This window comes from Garra rufa, unplaced genomic scaffold (assembly GCF_049309525.1).
Source record: "Garra rufa unplaced genomic scaffold, GarRuf1.0 hap1_unplaced_002, whole genome shotgun sequence".
In the NCBI taxonomy this organism is placed as follows: domain Eukaryota; kingdom Metazoa; phylum Chordata; class Actinopteri; order Cypriniformes; family Cyprinidae; genus Garra; species Garra rufa.
The window spans coordinates 11,871,626-11,897,389 of NW_027394277.1; the positions used below are offsets into that span (position 1 = coordinate 11,871,626).

Consider the following 25,764-nt stretch of genomic DNA (forward strand, 5'->3'; position numbering starts at 1 on the left):
TCATGTATTGCAAACATATATTGTCATATTTTCATAATTCATCTATTGCAAACATATATTGTCGTGTTTTCATAATTCATGTATTGCAAACATATTGTCATAATTCATGAATTGCAAACATATATTGTCATATTGTCATGATTCATGAATTGCAAACATATATTGTCATATTGTCATGATTCATGAATTGCAAACATATATTGTCATGATTCATGTATTGCAAACATATATTGTCATGTTTTTATAATTCATGTATTGCAAACATATATTGTCATATTGTCATAATTCATGTATTGCAAACATATATTGTCATATTTTCATAATTCATGTATTGCAAACATATATTGTCATATTTTCATAATTCATGTATTGCAAATATATATTGTCATGTGTTCATAATTCATGTATTGCAAACATATTTTCATAATTCATGTATTGCAAACATATATTGTCAAGTTTTCATAATTCATGTATTGCAAATATATATTGTCATGTGTTCATAATTCATGTATTGCAAACATATTGTCATAATTCATGTATTGCAAATATATATTGTCATATTTTCATAATTCATGTATTGCAAACATATATTGTCATAATTCATGTATTGCAAACATATATTGTCATAATTCATGTCTTGCAAACATATATTGTCATGATTCATGTATTGCAAACATATATTGTCATGATTCATGAATTGCAAACATATATTGTCATATTGTCATGATTCATGAATTGCAAACATATATTGTCATATTGTCATAATTCATGTATTGCAAACATATATTGTCAAGTTTTCATGATTCATGTATTGCAAACATATATTGTCATAATTCATGTATTGCAAACATATATTGTCATAATTCATGTCTTGCAAACATATATTGTCATGATTCATGTATTGCAAACATATATTGTCATGATTCATGAATTGCAAACATATATTGTCATATTGTCATAATTCATGTATTGCAAACATATATTGTCATATTGTCATGATTCATGAATTGCAAACATATATTGTCATGATTCATGAATTGCAAACATATATTGTCATATTGTCATAATTCATGTATTGCAAACATATATTGTCATATTGTCATAATTCATGTATTGCAAACATATATTGTCATAATTCATGTATTGCAAACATATATTGTCATATTGTCATGATTCATGAATTGCAAACATATATTGTCATATTGTCATGATTCATGTATTGCAAACATATATTGTCATATTGTCATGATTCATGAATTGCAAACATATATTGTCATATTGTCATAATTCATGTATTGCAAACATATATTGTCATAATTCATGTATTGCAAACATATATTGTCATAATTCATGTATTGCAAATATATATTGTCATGATTCATGAATTGCAAACATATATTGTCGTATGTTCATAATTCATGTATTGCAATCATATATTGTCATGATTCATGAATTGCAAACATATATTGTCATATTGTCATAATTCATGTATTGCAAACATATATTGTCATATTGTCATAATTCATGTATTGCAAACATATATTGTCATAATTCATGTATTGCAAACATATATTGTCATAATTCATGTATTGCAAATATATATTGTCATGATTCATGAATTGCAAACATATATTGTCGTATGTTCATAATTCATGTATTGCAAACATATATTGTCATGATTCATGAATTGCAAACATATATTGTCATAATTCATGTATTGCAAACATATATTGTCATATTGTCATGATTCATGAATTGCAAACATATATTGTCATATTGTCATGATTCATGTATTGCAAACATATATTGTCATATTGTCATGATTCATGAATTGCAAACATATATTGTCATATTGTCATAATTCATGTATTGCAAATATATATTGTCATGATTCATGAATTGCAAACATATATTGTCGTATGTTCATAATTCATGTATTGCAAACATATATTGTCATGATTCATGAATTGCAAACATATATTGTCATATTGTCATAATTCATGTATTGCAAACATATATTGTCATATTGTCATAATTCATGTATTGCAAACATATATTGTCATAATTCATGTATTGCAAACATATATTGTCATAATTCATGTATTGCAAACATATATTGTCATAATTCATGTATTGCAAATATATATTGTCATGATTCATGAATTGCAAACATATATTGTCGTATGTTCATAATTCATGTATTGCAAACATATATTGTCATGATTCATGAATTGCAAACATATATTGTCGTATGTTCATAATTCATGTATTGCAAACATATATTGTCATGATTCATGAATTGCAAACATATATTGTCATAATTCATGTATTGCAAACATATATTGTCATATTGTCATGATTCATGAATTGCAAACATATATTGTCATATTGTCATGATTCATGAATTGCAAACATATATTGTCATATTGTCATAATTCATGAATTGCAAACATATATTGTCATATTGTCATAATTCATGTATTGCAAATATATATTGTCATGATTCATGAATTGCAAACATATATTGTCGTATGTTCATAATTCATGTATTGCAAACATATATTGTCATGATTCATGAATTGCAAACATATATTGTCATATTGTCATAATTCATGTATTGCAAACATATATTGTCATATCGTCATGATTCATGAATTGCAAACATATATTGTCATATTGTCATGATTCATGTATTGCAAACATATATTGTCATGATTCATGTATTGCAAACATATATTGTCATATTGTCATGATTCATGTATTGCAAACATATATTGTCATATTGTCATGATTCATGAATTGCAAACATATATTGTCATATTGTCATAATTCATGTATTGCAAACATATATTGTCATATTGTCATAATTCATGTATTGCAAACATATATTGTCATAATTCATGTATTGCAAACATATATTGTCATAATTCATGTATTGCAAATATATATTGTCATGATTCATGAATTGCAAACATATATTGTCGTATGTTCATAATTCATGTATTGCAAACATATATTGTCATGATTCATGAATTGCAAACATATATTGTCATATTGTCATAATTCATGTATTGCAAACATATATTGTCATATTGTCATAATTCATGTATTGCAAACATATATTGTCATAATTCATGTATTGCAAACATATATTGTCATATTGTCATAATTCATGTATTGCAAACATATATTGTCATAATTCATGTATTGCAAACATATATTGTCATATTGTCATGATTCATGAATTGCAAACATATATTGTCATATTGTCATGATTCATGTATTGCAAACATATATTGTCATATTGTCATGATTCATGAATTGCAAACATATATTGTCATATTGTCATGATTCATGTATTGCAAACATATATTGTCATAATTCATGTATTGCAAACATATATTGTCATAATTCATGTATTGCAAACATATATTGTCATAATTCATGTATTGCAAATATATATTGTCATGATTCATGAATTGCAAACATATATTGTCGTATGTTCATAATTCATGTATTGCAAACATATATTGTCATGATTCATGAATTGCAAACATATATTGTCGTATGTTCATAATTCATGTATTGCAAACATATATTGTCATGATTCATGAATTGCAAACATATATTGTCATAATTCATGTATTGCAAACATATATTGTCATATTGTCATGATTCATGAATTGCAAACATATATTGTCATATTGTCATGATTCATGAATTGCAAACATATATTGTCATATTGTCATAATTCATGAATTGCAAACATATATTGTCATATTGTCATAATTCATGTATTGCAAATATATATTGTCATGATTCATGAATTGCAAACATATATTGTCGTATGTTCATAATTCATGTATTGCAAACATATATTGTCATGATTCATGAATTGCAAACATATATTGTCATATTGTCATAATTCATGTATTGCAAACATATATTGTCATATCGTCATGATTCATGAATTGCAAACATATATTGTCATATTGTCATGATTCATGTATTGCAAACATATATTGTCATGATTCATGTATTGCAAACATATATTGTCATATTGTCATGATTCATGTATTGCAAACATATATTGTCATATTGTCATGATTCATGAATTGCAAACATATATTGTCATATTGTCATGATTCATGAATTGCAAACATATATTGTCATATTGTCATGATTCATGTATTGCAAACATATATTGTCATATTGTCATGATTCATGAATTGCAAACATATATTGTCATATTGTCATGATTCATGTATTGCAAACATATATTGTCATATTGTCATGATTCATGAATTGCAAACATATATTGTCATATTGTCATAATTCATGTATTGCAAACATATATTGTCGTATGTTCATAATTCATGTATTGCAAACATATATTGTCATATTGTCATAATTCATGTATTGCAAACATATATTGTCATGATTCATGAATTGCAAACATATATTGTCATATTGTCATAATTCATGTATTGCAAACATATATTGTCATGATTCATGAATTGCAAACATATATTGTCATATTGTCATAATTCATGAATTGCAAACATATATTGTCATAATTCATGTATTGCAAACATATATTGTCATAATTCATGTATTGCAAACATATATTGTCATATTGTCATAATTCATGTATTGCAAACATATATTGTCATGATTCATGAATTGCAAACATATATTGTCATATTGTCATAATTCATGAATTGCAAACATATATTGTCATAATTCATGTATTGCAAACATATATTGTCATAATTCATGTATTGCAAATATATATTGTCATGATTCATGAATTGCAAACATATATTGTCGTATGTTCATAATTCATGTATTGCAAACATATATTGTCATGATTCATGAATTGCAAACATATATTGTCATATTGTCATAATTCATGTATTGCAAACATATATTGTCATATTGTCATGATTCATGTATTGCAAACATATATTGTCATATTGTCATGATTCATGAATTGCAAACATATATTGTCATATTGTCATGATTCATGAATTGCAAACATATATTGTCATATTGTCATGATTCATGTATTGCAAACATATATTGTCATATTGTCATGATTCATGAATTGCAAACATATATTGTCATATTGTCATAATTCATGTATTGCAAACATATATTGTCGTATGTTCATAATTCATGTATTGCAAACATATATTGTCATGATTCATGAATTGCAAACATATATTGTCGTATGTTCATAATTCATGTATTGCAAATATATATTGTCAAGTTTTCATAATTCATGAATTGCAAACATATATTGTCATGATTCATGAATTGCAAACATATATTGTCGTATGTTCATAATTCATGAATTGCAAATATATATTGTCATGTGTTCATAATTCATGAATTGCAAACATATATTGTCATGATTCATGAATTGCAAACATATATTGTCATATTGTCATGATTCATGAATTGCAAACATATATTGTCATATTGTCATGATTCATGAATTGCAAACATATATTGTCATATTGTCATGATTCATGTATTGCAAACATATATTGTCATATTGTCATAATTCATGTATTGCAAACATATATTGTCATATTGTCATAATTCATGTATTGCAAACATATATTGTCATATTGTCATAATTCATGAATTGCAAACATATATTGTCATATTGTCATAATTCATGTATTGCAAACATATATTGTCATATTGTCATAATTCATGAATTGCAAACATATATTGTCATATTGTCATGATTCATGTATTGCAAACATATATTGTCATATTGTCATGATTCATGAATTGCAAACATATATTGTCATATTGTCATGATTCATGAATTGCAAACATATATTGTCATATTGTCATGATTCATGTATTGCAAACATATATTGTCATATTGTCATAATTCATGTATTGCAAACATATATTGTCATATTGTCATAATTCATGTATTGCAAACATATATTGTCATATTGTCATGATTCATGAATTGCAAACATATATTGTCATATTGTCATGATTCATGAATTGCAAACATATATTGTCATATTGTCATGATTCATGAATTGCAAACATATATTGTCATATTGTCATAATTCATGTATTGCAAACATATATTGTCATGATTCATGAATTGCAAACATATATTGTCATATTTTCATAATTCATGTATTGCAAACATATATTGTCATATTGTCATGATTCATGTATTGCAAACATATATTGTCAAGTTTTCATGATTCATGAATTGCAAACATATATTGTCATATTGTCATAATTCATGTATTGCAAACATATATTGTCATGATTCATGAATTGCAAACATATATTGTCATATTTTCATAATTCATGTATTGCAAACATATATTGTCATATTGTCATAATTCATGTATTGCAAACATATATTGTCATGATTCATGAATTGCAAACATATATTGTCATATTTTCATAATTCATGAATTGCAAACATATATTGTCATATTGTCATGATTCATGTATTGCAAACATATATTGTCATATTGTCATGATTCATCTATTGCAAACATATATTGTCGTGTTTTCATAATTCATGTATTGCAAACATATTGTCATGATTCATGTATTGCAAACATATATTGTCATGATTCATGAATTGCAAACATATATTGTCATATTGTCATGATTCATGTATTGCAAACATATATTGTCATATTGTCATGATTCATGTATTGCAAACATATATTGTCATATTTTCATAATTCATGAATTGCAAACATATATTGTCATATTGTCATGATTCATGTATTGCAAACATATATTGTCATGATTCATGAATTGCAAACATATATTGTCATATTGTCATGATTCATGAATTGCAAACATATATTGTCATATTGTCATGATTCATGTATTGCAAACATATATTGTCATATTTTCATAATTCATGAATTGCAAACATATATTGTCATATTGTCATGATTCATGAATTGCAAACATATATTGTCATATTTTCATAATTCATGAATTGCAAACATATATTGTCATATTGTCATGATTCATGTATTGCAAACATATATTGTCATATTGTCATAATTCATCTATTGCAAACATATATTGTCGTGTTTTCATAATTCATGTATTGCAAACATATTGTCATAATTCATGAATTGCAAACATATATTGTCATATTGTCATGATTCATGTATTGCAAACATATATTGTCATGATTCATGAATTGCAAACATATATTGTCATATTGTCATGATTCATGTATTGCAAACATATATTGTCATATTTTCATAATTCATGAATTGCAAACATATATTGTCATATTGTCATGATTCATGAATTGCAAACATATATTGTCATATTTTCATAATTCATGAATTGCAAACATATATTGTCATATTGTCATGATTCATGTATTGCAAACATATATTGTCATATTGTCATAATTCATCTATTGCAAACATATATTGTCGTGTTTTCATAATTCATGTATTGCAAACATATTGTCATAATTCATGAATTGCAAACATATATTGTCATATTGTCATGATTCATGTATTGCAAACATATATTGTCATGATTCATGAATTGCAAACATATATTGTCATATTGTCATGATTCATGTATTGCAAACATATATTGTCATATTTTCATAATTCATGTATTGCAAACATATATTGTCATATTTTCATAATTCATGTATTGCAAATATATATTGTCATGTGTTCATAATTCATGTATTGCAAACATATTTTCATAATTCATGTATTGCAAACATATATTGTCAAGTTTTCATAATTCATGTATTGCAAATATATATTGTCATGTGTTCATAATTCATGTATTGCAAACATATTGTCATAATTCATGTATTGCAAATATATATTGTCATATTTTCATAATTCATGTATTGCAAACATATATTGTCATATTGTCATGATTCATGTATTGCAAACATATATTGTCATATTGTCATGATTCATGTATTGCAAACATATATTGTCATATTGTCATAATTCATCTATTGCAAACATATTGTCATAATTCATGAATTGCAAACATATATTGTCATATTGTCATGATTCATGTATTGCAAACATATATTGTCATGATTCATGAATTGCAAACATATATTGTCATATTTTCATAATTCATGAATTGCAAACATATATTGTCATATTGTCATGATTCATGTATTGCAAACATATATTGTCAAGTTTTCATAATTCATGTATTGCAAACATATATTGTCATATTGTCATGATTCATGTTTTGCAAACATATATTGTCATGTGTTCATAATTCATGTATTGCAAACATATATTGTCATGATTCATGAATTGCAAACATATATTGTCATATTGTCATAATTCATGTATTGCAAACATATATTGTCATAATTCATGTATTGCAAACATATATTGTCATGATTCATGAATTGCAAACATATATTGTCGTATGTTCATAATTCATGTATTGCAAACATATATTGTCATGATTCATGAATTGCAAACATATAGTCATATTGTCATGATTCATGAATTGCAAACATATATTGTCATATTGTCATAATTCATGTATTGCAAACATATATTGTCATAATTCATGTATTGCAAATATATATTGTCATGATTCATGAATTGCAAACATATATTGTCGTATGTTCATAATTCATGTATTGCAAACATATATTGTCATGATTCATGTATTGCAAACATATATTGTCGTATGTTCATAATTCATGTATTGCAAACATATATTGTCATGATTCATGAATTGCAAACATATATTGTCGTATGTTCATAATTCATGTATTGCAAACATATATTGTCATGATTCATGTATTGCAAACATATATTGTCATGATTCATGTATTGCAAACATATATTGTCATGATTCATGAATTGCAAACATATATTGTCATAATTCATGTATTGCAAACATATATTGTCATATTGTCATAATTCATGTATTGCAAACATATATTGTCATATTGTCATGATTCATGTATTGCAAACATATATTGTCATGATTCATGAATTGCAAACATATATTGTCATGATTCATGTATTGCAAACATATATTGTCATATTTTCATAATTCATGTATTGCAAACATATATTGTCATGTGTTCATAATTCATGTATTGCAAATATATATTGTCATGTGTTCATAATTCATGTATTGCAAATATATATTGTCATGTGTTCATAATTCATGTATTGCAAACATATTGTCATAATTCATGTATTGCAAACATATATTGTCATATTGTCATAATTCATGTATTGCAAACATATTGTCATAATTCATGAATTGCAAACATATATTGTCATGTGTTCATAATTCATGTATTGCAAACATATTGTCATAATTCATGAATTGCAAACATATATTGTCATATTGTCATGATTCATGTATTGCAAACATATATTGTCATGATTCATGAATTGCAAACATATATTGTCATATTGTCATGATTCATGTATTGCAAACATATATTGTCATATTGTCATGATTCATGTATTGCAAACATATATTGTCATGATTCATGAATTGCAAACATATATTGTCATATTGTCATGATTCATGAATTGCAAACATATATTGTCATATTGTCATGATTCATGTATTGCAAACATATATTGTCATGATTCATGTATTGCAAACATATATTTTCATAATTCATGTATTGCAAACATATATTGTCATATTGTCATGATTCATGTATTGCAAACATATATTGTCATATTGTCATAATTCATGTATTGCAAATATATATTGTCATGTGTTCATAATTCATGTATTGCAAACATATTTTCATAATTCATGTATTGCAAACATATATTGTCAAGTTTTCATAATTCATGTATTGCAAATATATATTGTCATGTGTTCATAATTCATGTATTGCAAACATATTGTCATAATTCATGTATTGCAAATATATATTGTCATATTTTCATAATTCATGTATTGCAAACATATATTGTCATATTGTCATGATTCATGTATTGCAAACATATATTGTCATATTGTCATGATTCATGTATTGCAAACATATATTGTCATATTGTCATAATTCATCTATTGCAAACATATATTGTCGTGTTTTCATAATTCATGTATTGCAAACATATTGTCATAATTCATGAATTGCAAACATATATTGTCATATTGTCATGATTCATGTATTGCAAACATATATTGTCATGATTCATGAATTGCAAACATATATTGTCATATTTTCATAATTCATGAATTGCAAACATATATTGTCATATTGTCATGATTCATGTATTGCAAACATATATTGTCATATTGTCATAATTCATCTATTGCAAACATATATTGTCATATTGTCATAATTCATCTATTGCAAACATATATTGTCGTATGTTCATAATTCATCTATTGCAAACATATATTGTCGTGTTTTCATAATTCATGTATTGCAAACATATTGTCATGATTCATGAATTGCAAACATATATTGTCATATTGTCATGATTCATGTATTGCAAACATATATTGTCATATTGTCATGATTCATGTATTGCAAACATATATTGTCATATTTTCATAATTCATGTATTGCAAACATATATTGTCATATTTTCATAATTCATGAATTGCAAACATATATTGTCGTATGTTCATAATTCATCTATTGCAAACATATATTGTCGTGTTTTCATAATTCATGTATTGCAAACATATTGTCATGATTCATGAATTGCAAACATATATTGTCATGTGTTCATAATTCATGTATTGCAAATATATATTGTCATGTGTTCATAATTCATGTATTGCAAACATATTGTCATAATTCATGTATTGCAAACATATATTGTCATATTTTCATAATTCATGTATTGCAAATATATATTGTCATGTGTTCATAATTCATGTATTGCAAACCTATTTTCATGATTCATGAATTGCAAACATATATTGTCATATTGTCATGATTCATGTATTGCAAACATATATTGTCATATTGTCATGATTCATGTATTGCAAGCATATATTGTCATATTTTCATAATTCATGTATTGCAAACATATATTGTCATATTTTCATAATTCATGAATTGCAAACATATATTGTCATATTGTCATGATTCATGTATTGCAAACATATATTGTCGTATGTTCATAATTCATCTATTGCAAACATATATTGTCGTGTTTTCATAATTCATGTATTGCAAACATATATTGTCATATTGTCATGATTCATGTATTGCAAACATATATTGTCATATTGTCATGATTCATGAATTGCAAACATATATTGTCATGTGTTCATAATTCATGTATTGCAAACATATTGTCATAATTCATGTATTGCAAACATATATTGTCATGTGTTCATAATTCATGTATTGCAAACATATTTTCATAATTCAAGTATTGCAAACATATTGTCATATTGTCATAATTCATGTATTGCAAACATATATTGTCATATTTTCATAATTCATGTATTGCAAATATATATTGTCATGTGTTCATAATTCATGTATTGCAAACATATTGTCATATTGTCATGATTCATGTATTGCAAACATATATTGTCATATTGTCATGATTCATGAATTGCAAACATATATTGTCATGTTTTCATAATTCATGTATTGCAAACATATATTGTCATATTGTCATGATTCATGAATTGCAAACATATATTGTCATGTTTTCATAATTCATGTATTGCAAACATATATTGTCATATTGTCATGATTCATGTATTGCAAACATATATTGTCATATTGTCATAATTCATGTATTGCAAACATATATTGTCGTATGTTCATAATTCATCTATTGCAAACATATATTGTCGTGTTTTCATAATTCATGTATTGCAAACATATATTGTCATATTTTCATAATTCATGTATTGCAAACATATATTGTCATAATTCATGAATTGCAAACATATATTGTCATATTGTCATGATTCATCTATTGCAAACATATATTGTCGTGTTTTCATAATTCATGTATTGCAAACATATTGTCATAATTCATGAATTGCAAACATATATTGTCATATTGTCATGATTCATGTATTGCAAACATATATTGTCATGATTCATGAATTGCAAACATATATTGTCATATTTTCATAATTCATGAATTGCAAACATATATTGTCATATTGTCATGATTCATGTATTGCAAACATATATTGTCATATTGTCATAATTCATCTATTGCAAACATATATTGTCATATTGTCATAATTCATCTATTGCAAACATATATTGTCGTATGTTCATAATTCATCTATTGCAAACATATATTGTCGTGTTTTCATAATTCATGTATTGCAAACATATTGTCATGATTCATGAATTGCAAACATATATTGTCATATTGTCATGATTCATGTATTGCAAACATATATTGTCATATTGTCATGATTCATGTATTGCAAACATATATTGTCATATTTTCATAATTCATGTATTGCAAACATATATTGTCATATTTTCATAATTCATGAATTGCAAACATATATTGTCGTATGTTCATAATTCATCTATTGCAAACATATATTGTCGTGTTTTCATAATTCATGTATTGCAAACATATTGTCATGATTCATGAATTGCAAACATATATTGTCATGTGTTCATAATTCATGTATTGCAAACATATTGTCATAATTCATGTATTGCAAACATATATTGTCATGTGTTCATAATTCATGTATTGCAAATATATATTGTCATGTGTTCATAATTCATGTATTGCAAACATATTGTCATAATTCATGTATTGCAAACATATATTGTCATATTTTCATAATTCATGTATTGCAAATATATATTGTCATGTGTTCATAATTCATGTATTGCAAACCTATTTTCATGATTCATGAATTGCAAACATATATTGTCATATTGTCATGATTCATGTATTGCAAACATATATTGTCATATTGTCATGATTCATGTATTGCAAGCATATATTGTCATATTTTCATAATTCATGTATTGCAAACATATATTGTCATATTTTCATAATTCATGAATTGCAAACATATATTGTCATATTGTCATGATTCATGTATTGCAAACATATATTGTCGTATGTTCATAATTCATCTATTGCAAACATATATTGTCGTGTTTTCATAATTCATGTATTGCAAACATATATTGTCATATTGTCATGATTCATGTATTGCAAACATATATTGTCATATTGTCATGATTCATGAATTGCAAACATATATTGTCATGTGTTCATAATTCATGTATTGCAAACATATTGTCATAATTCATGTATTGCAAACATATATTGTCATGTGTTCATAATTCATGTATTGCAAACATATTTTCATAATTCATGTATTGCAAACATATTGTCATATTGTCATAATTCATGTATTGCAAATATATATTGTCATGTGTTCATAATTCATGTATTGCAAACATATTGTCATATTGTCATGATTCATGTATTGCAAACATATATTGTCATATTGTCATGATTCATGAATTGCAAACATATATTGTCATGTTTTCATAATTCATGTATTGCAAACATATATTGTCATATTGTCATGATTCATGAATTGCAAACATATATTGTCATGTTTTCATAATTCATGTATTGCAAACATATATTGTCATATTGTCATGATTCATGTATTGCAAACATATATTGTCATATTGTCATAATTCATGTATTGCAAACATATATTGTCGTATGTTCATAATTCATCTATTGCAAACATATATTGTCGTGTTTTCATAATTCATGTATTGCAAACATATATTGTCATATTTTCATAATTCATGTATTGCAAACATATATTGTCATAATTCATGAATTGCAAACATATATTGTCATATTGTCATGATTCATCTATTGCAAACATATATTGTCGTGTTTTCATAATTCATGTATTGCAAACATATTGTCATAATTCATGAATTGCAAACATATATTGTCATATTGTCATGATTCATGTATTGCAAACATATATTGTCATGATTCATGAATTGCAAACATATATTGTCATATTTTCATAATTCATGAATTGCAAACATATATTGTCATATTGTCATGATTCATGTATTGCAAACATATATTGTCATATTGTCATAATTCATCTATTGCAAACATATATTGTCATATTGTCATAATTCATCTATTGCAAACATATATTGTCGTATGTTCATAATTCATCTATTGCAAACATATATTGTCGTGTTTTCATAATTCATGTATTGCAAACATATTGTCATGATTCATGAATTGCAAACATATATTGTCATATTGTCATGATTCATGTATTGCAAACATATATTGTCATATTGTCATGATTCATGTATTGCAAACATATATTGTCATATTTTCATAATTCATGTATTGCAAACATATATTGTCATATTTTCATAATTCATGAATTGCAAACATATATTGTCGTATGTTCATAATTCATCTATTGCAAACATATATTGTCGTGTTTTCATAATTCATGTATTGCAAACATATTGTCATGATTCATGAATTGCAAACATATATTGTCATGTGTTCATAATTCATGTATTGCAAACATATTGTCATAATTCATGTATTGCAAACATATATTGTCATGTGTTCATAATTCATGTATTGCAAATATATATTGTCATGTGTTCATAATTCATGTATTGCAAACATATTGTCATAATTCATGTATTGCAAACATATATTGTCATATTTTCATAATTCATGTATTGCAAATATATATTGTCATGTGTTCATAATTCATGTATTGCAAACCTATTTTCATGATTCATGAATTGCAAACATATATTGTCATATTGTCATGATTCATGTATTGCAAACATATATTGTCATATTGTCATGATTCATGTATTGCAAGCATATATTGTCATATTTTCATAATTCATGTATTGCAAACATATATTGTCATATTTTCATAATTCATGAATTGCAAACATATATTGTCATATTGTCATGATTCATGTATTGCAAACATATATTGTCGTATGTTCATAATTCATCTATTGCAAACATATATTGTCGTGTTTTCATAATTCATGTATTGCAAACATATATTGTCATATTGTCATGATTCATGTATTGCAAACATATATTGTCATATTGTCATGATTCATGAATTGCAAACATATATTGTCATGTGTTCATAATTCATGTATTGCAAACATATTGTCATAATTCATGTATTGCAAACATATATTGTCATGTGTTCATAATTCATGTATTGCAAACATATTTTCATAATTCATGTATTGCAAACATATATTGTCATATTTTCATAATTCATGTATTGCAAACATATTGTCATGATTCATGAATTGCAAACATATATTGTCATATTGTCATGATTCATGTATTGCAAACATATATTGTCATATTTTCATAATTCATGTATTGCAAACATATATTGTCATATTTTCATAATTCATGTATTGCAAATATATATTGTCATGTGTTCATAATTCATGTATTGCAAACATATTGTCATATTGTCATGATTCATGTATTGCAAACATATATTGTCATATTGTCATGATTCATGAATTGCAAACATATATTGTCATGTTTTCATAATTCATGTATTGCAAACATATATTGTCATATTGTCATGATTCATGAATTGCAAACATATATTGTCATGTTTTCATAATTCATGTATTGCAAACATATATTGTCATATTGTCATGATTCATGTATTGCAAACATATATTGTCATATTGTCATAATTCATGTATTGCAAACATATATTGTCGTATGTTCATAATTCATCTATTGCAAACATATATTGTCGTGTTTTCATAATTCATGTATTGCAAACATATATTGTCATATTTTCATAATTCATGTATTGCAAACATATATTGTCATAATTCATGAATTGCAAACATATATTGTCATATTGTCATGATTCATGTATTGCAAACATATATTGTCATGTGTTCATAATTCATGTATTGCAAACATATTGTCATAATTCATGAATTGCAAACATATATTGTCATATTGTCATGATTCATGTATTGCAAACATATATTGTCATATTGTCATAATTCATGAATTGCAAACATATATTGTCATATTGTCATGATTCATGTATTGCAAACATATATTGTCATATTGTCATGATTCATGAATTGCAAACATATATTGTCATGTTTTCATAATTCATGTATTGCAAACATATATTGTCATATTGTCATGATTCATGTATTGCAAACATATATTGTCATATTGTCATAATTCATGTATTGCAAACATATATTGTCGTATGTTCATAATTCATCTATTGCAAACATATATTGTCGTGTTTTCATAATTCATGTATTGCAAACATATATTGTCATATTTTCATAATTCATGTATTGCAAACATATATTGTCATAATTCATGAATTGCAAACATATATTGTCATATTGTCATGATTCATGTATTGCAAACATACATTGTCATGTGTTCATAATTCATGTATTGCAAACATATTGTCATAATTCATGAATTGCAAACATATATTGTCATATTGTCATGATTCATGTATTGCAAACATATATTGTCATATTTTCATAATTCATGTATTGCAAACATATATTGTCATGTGTTCATAATTAATGTATTGCAAACATATAGTCATAATTCATGAATTGCAAACATATATTGTCATATTGTCATAATTCATGTATTGCAAACATATATTGTCATATTTTCATAATTCATGTATTGCAAACATATATTGTCATATTTTCATAATTCATGAATTGCAAACATATATTGTCGTATGTTCATAATTCATGTATTGCAAACATATTGTCATGATTCATGAATTGCAAACATATATTGTCATGTGTTCATAATTCATGTATTGCAAACATATTGTCATAATTCATGTGTTGCAAACATATATTGTCATGTGTTCATAATTCATGTATTGCAAATATATATTGTCATGATTCATGTATTGCAAACATATTGTCATAATTCATGAATTGCAAACATATATTGTCATATTGTCATGATTCATGTATTGCAAACATATATTGTCATATTTTCATAATTCATGTATTGCAAACATATATTGTCATATTTTCATAATTCATGAATTGCAAACATATATTGTCATATTGTCATGATTCATGTATTGCAAACATATATTGTCGTATGTTCATAATTCATGTATTGCAAACATATTGTCATGATTCATGAATTGCAAACATATATTGTCATGTGTTCATAATTCATGTATTGCAAACATATTGTCATAATTCATGTGTTGCAAACATATATTGTCATGTGTTCATAATTCATGTATTGCAAATATATATTGTCATGTGTTCATAATTCATGTATTGCAAACATATTTTCATAATTCATGTATTGCAAACATATATTGTCATATTTTCATAATTCATGAATTGCAAACATATATTGTCATATTGTCATGATTCATGTATTGCAAACATATATTGTCGTATGTTCATAATTCATCTATTGCAAACATATATTGTCGTGTTTTCATAATTCATGTATTGCAAACATATTGTCATGATTCATGAATTGCAAACATATATTGTCATATTGTCATGATTCATGTATTGCAAACATATATTGTCATATTGTCATGATTCATGAATTGCAAACATATATTGTCATGTTTTCATAATTCATGTATTGCAAACATATATTGTCATATTGTCATAATTCATGTATTGCAAACATATATTGTCATATTGTCATAATTCATGTATTGCAAACATATATTGTCAAGTTTTCATAATTCATGTATTGCAAACATATATTGTCGTATGTTCATAATTCATGTATTGCAAACATATTGTCATGATTCATGTATTGCAAACATATATTGTCATATTGTCATAATTCATGTATTGCAAACATATATTGTCATATTGTCATAATTCATGTATTGCAAACATATTGTCATATTTTCATAATTCATGTATTGCAAACATATATTGTCATATTGTCATAATTCATGTATTGCAAACATATATTGTCATATTGTCATAATTCATGTATTGCAAACATATATTGTCATATTTTCATAATTCATGAATTGCAAACATATATTGTCATATTGTCATAATTCATGTATTGCAAACATATATTGTCAAGTTTTCATAATTCATGTATTGCAAACATATATTGTCGTGTTTTCATAATTCATGTATTGCAAACATATTGTCATGATTCATGTATTGCAAACATATATTGTCATATTTTCATAATTCATGTATTGCAAACATATATTGTCATATTGTCATAATTCATGTATTGCAAACATATATTGTCAAGTTTTCATAATTCATGTATTGCAAACATATATTGTCGTGTTTTCATAATTCATGTATTGCAAACATATTGTCATGATTCATGTATTGCAAACATATATTGTCATATTTTCATAATTCATGAATTGCAAACATATATTGTCATATTGTCATGATTCATGTATTGCAAACATATATTGTCATATTGTCATGATTCATGTATTGCAAACATATATTGTCAAGTTTTCATAATTCATGTATTGCAAACATATATTGTCGTATGTTCATAATTCATCTATTGCAAACATATATTGTCGTGTTTTCATAATTCATGTATTGCAAACATATTGTCATGATTCATGTATTGCAAACATATATTGTCATATTTTCATAATTCATGAATTGCAAACATATATTGTCATATTGTCATGATTCATGTATTGCAAACATATATTGTCATATTGTCATGATTCATGTATTGCAAACATATATTGTCATGTTTTTATAATTCATGTATTGCAAACATATATTGTCATATTGTCATAATTCATGTATTGCAAACATATATTGTCGTATGTTCATAATTCATCTATTGCAAACATATATTGTCGTGTTTTCATAATTCATGTATTGCAAACATATTGTCATAATTCATGAATTGCAAACATATATTGTCATATTGTCATGATTCATGTATTGCAAACATATATTGTCATGATTCATGAATTGCAAACATATATTGTCATATTGTCATGATTCATGTATTGCAAACATATATTGTCATATTTTCATAATTCATCTATTGCAAACATATATTGTCGTGTTTTCATAATTCATGTATTGCAAACATATTGTCATAATTCATGAATTGCAAACATATATTGTCATATTGTCATGATTCATGAATTGCAAACATATATTGTCATATTGTCATGATTCATGAATTGCAAACATATATTGTCATGATTCATGTATTGCAAACATATATTGTCATGTTTTTATAATTCATGTATTGCAAACATATATTGTCATATTGTCATAATTCATGTATTGCAAACATATATTGTCATATTTTCATAATTCATGTATTGCAAACATATATTGTCATATTTTCATAATTCATGTATTGCAAATATATATTGTCATGTGTTCATAATTCATGTATTGCAAACATATTTTCATAATTCATGTATTGCAAACATATATTGTCAAGTTTTCATAATTCATGTATTGCAAATATATATTGTCATGTGTTCATAATTCATGTATTGCAAACATATTGTCATAATTCATGTATTGCAAATATATATTGTCATATTTTCATAATTCATGTATTGCAAACATATATTGTCATAATTCATGTATTGCAAACATATATTGTCATAATTCATGAATTGCAAACATATATTGTCATATTGTCATGATTCATGTATTGCAAACATATATTGTCATGTGTTCATAATTCATGTATTGCAAACATATATTGTCATGATTCATGAATTGCAAACATATATTGTCATGTGTTCATAATTCATGTATTGCATTGTCATAATTCATGAATTGCAAACATATATTGTCATATTGTCATGATTCATGTATTGCAAACATATATTGTCATATTTTCATAATTCATGTATTGCAAACATATATTGTCATATTTTCATAATTCATGAATTGCAAACATATATTGTCATATTGTCATGATTCATGTATTGCAAACATATATTGTCGTATGTTCATAATTCATCTATTGCAAACATATATTGTCGTGTTTTCATAATTCATGTATTGCAAACATATTGTCATGATTCATGAATTGCAAACATATATTGTCATGTGTTCATAATTCATGTATTGCAAACATATTGTCATAATTCATGTATTGCAAACATATATTGTCATGTGTTCATAATTCATGGATTGCAAATATATATTGTCATGTGTTCATAATTCATGTATTGCAAACATATTTTCATAATTCATGTATTGCAAACATATATTGTCATATTTTCATAATTCATGAATTGCAAACATATATTGTCATATTGTCATGATTCATGTATTGCAAACATATATTGTCATATTGTCATGATTCATGTATTGCAAACATATATTGTCATATTGTCATGATTCATGTATTGCAAACATATATTGTCATATTGTCATGATTCATGAATTGCAAACATATATTGTCATGTTTTCATAATTCATGTATTGCAAACATATATTGTCATATTGTCATAATTCATGTATTGCAAACATATATTGTCATATTGTCATAATTCATGTATTGCAAACATATATTGTCAAGTTTTCATAATTCATGTATTGCAAACATATATTGTCGTATGTTCATAATTCATCTATTGCAAACATATATTGTCATATTTTCATAATTCATGTATTGCAAACATATTGTCATAATTCATGTATTGCAAACATATATTGTCATATTGTCATGATTCATGTATTGCAAACATATATTGTCATATTGTCATGATTCATGTATTGCAAACATATATTGTCATGTTTTCATAATTCATGTATTGCAAACATATATTGTCATATTGTCATAATTCATGTATTGCAAACATATATTGTCGTATGTTCATAATTCATCTATTGCAAACATATATTGTCGTGTTTTCATAATTCATGTATTGCAAACATATTGTCATAATTCATGAATTGCAAACATATATTGTCATATTGTCATGATTCATGTATTGCAAACATATATTGTCATGATTCATGAATTGCAAACATATATTGTCATATTGTCATGATTCATGAATTGCAAACATATATTGTCATATTGTCATGATTCATGTATTGCAAACATATATTGTCATATTTTCATAATTCATGTATTGCAAACATATATTGTCATATTTTCATAATTCATGTATTGCAAATATATATTGTCATGTGTTCATAATTCATGTATTGCAAACATATTTTCATAATTCATGTATTGCAAACATATATTGTCAAGTTTTCATAATTCATGTATTGCAAATATATATTGTCATGTGTTCATAATTCATGTATTGCAAACATATTGTCATAATTCATGTATTGCAAATATATATTGTCATATTTTCATAATTCATGTATTGCAAACATATATTGTCATAATTCATGAATTGCAAACATATATTGTCATATTGTCATGATTCATGAATTGCAAACATATATTGTCATGTGTTCATAATTCATGTATTGCAAACATATTGTCATAATTCATGAATTGCAAACATATATTGTCATATTGTCATGATTCATGAATTGCAAACATATATTGTCATGTGTTCATAATTCATGTATTGCAAACATATTGTCATAATTCATGAATTGCAAACATATATTGTCATATTGTCATGATTCATGTATTGCAAACATATATTGTACGAGCCTGTGAGGTAATGTGTTATGTTTGTGCATTTGTTATCTCTTATTGGTTAATGAGGGGGTTGTACCCGCTGTATTGGTGTTTTTAAGCCATGGTCACGGGAGAGGGGTGTGGCCTATGGGGAAAGGGACACAGTTTTGAGACCGTGAGGGGAACTGTGTTGAGTCTCGTTTTTAATGTTGTATCAACAAACCATTGCTAATAAATAATGGAGTAAAAGGAACACGCGTCGACTGTGATTCCCCGGCGTGCTGGAAGGTCACGACAATAGTCTCAAAACTCCCTGGATTGTATACGGAAGACGCCGACATTCCTACTGGAGCTGCGTTGCACACTGAGATGTGGATATTGCGCAATCCTGAACGGGAATCTTGAATGAGAAGTCGCCGCTCCGTGAGTAATGCGCCGGTTGGCGAGTTTATTTAATTTAAGCGCTTGGGAAGCTCAGTATCAGCTCGCTGCTGTGTGGTGAGGCATGGAAAGCCTAAAGGTGAAGATTGCGGAAGTGGTGAATACGAGTTTCATTGATGTTGAATGCGGTGATGTGAAGACGGGTCGGCGAGTGAATTAAAAGGGAAAAAGGATTACGGTTTTAAGATGGCTGATGAGTCTGAGGCGGCCAGTATGGGTGATCAAAGTTTGAAAACATTAAGTGCTTCGCGCAGAGGGAAGCTTGGTTCGTGCACTCGAAGAATGAACGATATACGAGTTTTGATGGATGCAGAGGAAAGCATTGAAGCTGTAAAAGAGAGTTTGAAGGAGTTTAAAAGGGCTCTTGAGGACTTTATGAATGCGAATATTCTTGTGCAAAATCTGTTATCAGAGGATGTCAAAGAAATGGAACGCATTGATTGGTTTGAGCCTAGGATGGCTACTTTTAATGACTTTTTGCATGAGGTCGATGTATGGATGAGTGCTTGTGGTGATCCACAGTTAAGTGTACAACCAGAAGACAGCATTTCAAATGTATCTAAGAATTCAGTGAAATCAAAGAGTGATAATGGTTCAAAGGTATCATCCAAAGCATCTTCTAAGATTTCTTCAACACGTGTAAAAGTTGCTGCGGAAAAGGCTGCTTTGTTGGCTAAAGTTGAGGCCCTTAAAAGGAAACACGTATTGGAGAAACAAAAGGCTGAATTGCAAATAAAAATGGAAACTCTGGAGCTTGAAACGGATTTGGCTGCTACGGATGCAAAGTTAAAGGTCTTGGAGCTTTATGAAACACAGTCCAACGTTGAATCTTTGCAAACCTCTTGTAAGTCTCTAGAGCCTGGAAATGAAATGAATGAATATTTGCAGCAACATTCAACGATAAAATCTTCTGAATTAAGCAAAGTTGAAGCAATGTTATCTCCAGCCACCTTTAAGGATGTGAGGTCAGTGCCTAAAACACCTTTGCAAAGATTTGTTCACAAGCCACAAAGGACTTTAGAGGATGAAGATAATTTGAATCCAACTTCTCAGCCTTCGGAGATGCCTGTGGTTCCGTCTTTGGCAAGCGATCACCCATGTGATATTCCTACCGCCTCCTATAGTCAACTGCAAAATCCCGCAGTTATGAATCAAGAAACAGATGGTGTTGATATTACAACTATTATGCAAAAGCAATGTGATTTGGCTGACCTCCTGGTGAATCAGCAAAGGCAAGCAAGTTTACCTAGAAAGGAGGTATTAGTCTTCGATGGTGATCCATTAAAGTATAGATCATTCATGCGGGCCTTTAAATATAATATTGAGGACAAGACCAATAACAACCAGGATCGACTGTATTTTTTAGAGCAGTTCACCACAGGAAAACCAAAGGATTTGGTTCAAAGCTGTTTCCATAGGAATTCTGATGATGGTTATAAGGAAGCAATGCGACTTCTTGAATATCATTTTGGAAATGGGTTCAAAATTGTTAGTGCCTACATTGAGAAGGCACTTGATTGGAACAATATCCAGCCAGATGATGGGAAGGAACTGCAAAGTTATGCCTTGTTTTTACGAGGCTGCTGCAATGCGGCACAAGACTTTTCCAGTATCTCAGAGTTGGATCTACCTTCCAACATGAAGGTGATTGTTTCAAAGCTTCCTTATAAATTAAGAGAAAACTGGAGATCATCAGCATATGAGATATTGGAACGAACCAAACAAAGGCCCAGATTTCAGGATCTGGTAACATTCATTGAAAAGCATGCCAGAATTCTTCTAGACCCTGTTTTTGGAGATATACGTTATACGGTTTCAAACCTCAAAGGTCAGCAACCCAGGCAGGGAACGATGCAGTTCAAATCTAGCAGTAAAAAGAGTTTTGTCACTGCAATTTCGTCAGTTGATGCTAAGCCTGCTGATACCAGAATTAACAGAGAGAAATTGGATTTTGGCAATTCAAGCAGTATTCGAGCAGCATTTGAAAAGCCTTGTTCTTTCTGTGAAGGGAGCCATAAAATGGAAGTCTGTCATATAATCCCTAAAAGGCCCCATAAGGAGAAAATTGAGTTTCTCAGGACCAATGGATTCTGTTTTGCTTGTCTTACAAAAGGGCATATGAGTAGAACATGCAAGAAGCGTGCAACCTGTTCTATTTGCAAAAGGAGACATCCTACAATTTTGCATTCTGAAGAGGATACAATCAAGATGTATGTAAATTCGGCAAGAACGCAAGAGCCTCACAAAGGGAATGATAGTCAGACAGAAGGGATCGAAGGTAATTCCAGTAGTTCTATCACCATAGCTATGGTATCCATGGATCAAACAGGGGCCGGTGTTGCAGATTGCAAGTTGGCAATTGTACCTGTTAAAGTAAAAGCAGACAAAGGTAGTCATGTTATTTGTACGTACGCCTTTTTAGATCCTGGAAGCTCTGCGACCTTCTGTACAGAAAGAATAATGGAGAAGCTTCATGTAAGTGGTAAGAAAACCAACATTCTATTGAAGACTATGGGCCATGAGAAGCCAGTAAAGACTCACAGGTTAACTGGACTGCAGGTGGGCAGTCTTAATGGCAGCAGTTTTATAGAATTGCCTGAAGTTTTTACTCAAAATTCTATCCCTGTGAGTCAAGAAAACATACCAAAGCAGGATGATATCAGAAGATGGCCCTACTTGAATGATGTCCGGTTAGACTCCATTGAGGCCGAGGTGGATCTTTTGATAGGAGTCAATGTTCCTAAAGCAGTGGAGCCTTTGAAGGTCATTAACAGCCAAGCGGATGGACCTTATGCAGTTCAAACTTGTCTGGGATGGCTTATTAATGGTCCTTTGAGCAATAGCTCAAATACGTATTGTGGTCAATCATATGTCACTTCTAATAGAATTTCGGTGGCCAGATTGGAGAGTTTATTGATTGATCAATACAACCAAGAGTTCTCAGAACGGATGTATGGTGAAAAGAAGGAACTTTCTTTTGAGGATAAGCAGTTTTTGTCCATTGCAAATGATTCTATTGAGATGCAAGATGGTCATTATAAGCTACGACTCCCCTTTAGAAAAGATGATGTTAGCCTGCCGAATAATAGAGAAGTTGCTGAGCAAAGAATTCTTAGCCTTCTTAGAAGATTTAGGAAGGATGAAACATTCTTGAGAGATTATAAGGTCTTTATGAATGATATCCTTAAGAAGGGCTATGCTGAAAAGGTCCCTGATAAGGAGCTTCATAGAAGGGATGGAAGATTGTGGTACATTCCACACCATGGAATCTACCATAAGAAAAAAGGAAAGATCCGTGTGGTCTTTGATTGTACTTCTACCTTTCAGGGCACTTCTTTGAATTCTGAGCTGTTGCAAGGCCCAGACCTTATGAATACGCTTCTGGGTGTACTTCTCAGATTCCGTCAGGAGACTGTGGCGGTTATGGCAGACATTGAGGGAATGTTCCATCAAGTCAAAGTACCAAAAGAGGATAAAGATTTCCTAAGATTTTTGTGGTGGCCTGATGGGAACACAAATTATCCGTTAGCTGAGTATAGAATGACTGTACATCTCTTCGGGGCCGTTTCATCGCCAAGTTGTGCGAACTTCGCTCTTAAAAGGACTGCTGATGATAATGAAGGGAAGGTAGATG

The 25,764-nt window shown here is 27.5% G+C and overlaps 1 pseudogene; it reads right to left on the bottom strand.

Annotated features, from left to right (window-relative positions):
- The window catches only part of LOC141305356 (uncharacterized), a 116,050-nt pseudogene extending 94,020 nt beyond the window's left edge, over positions 1-22,030 (bottom strand).
- Between the last annotated feature and the right edge of the window lie 3,734 nt (positions 22,031-25,764).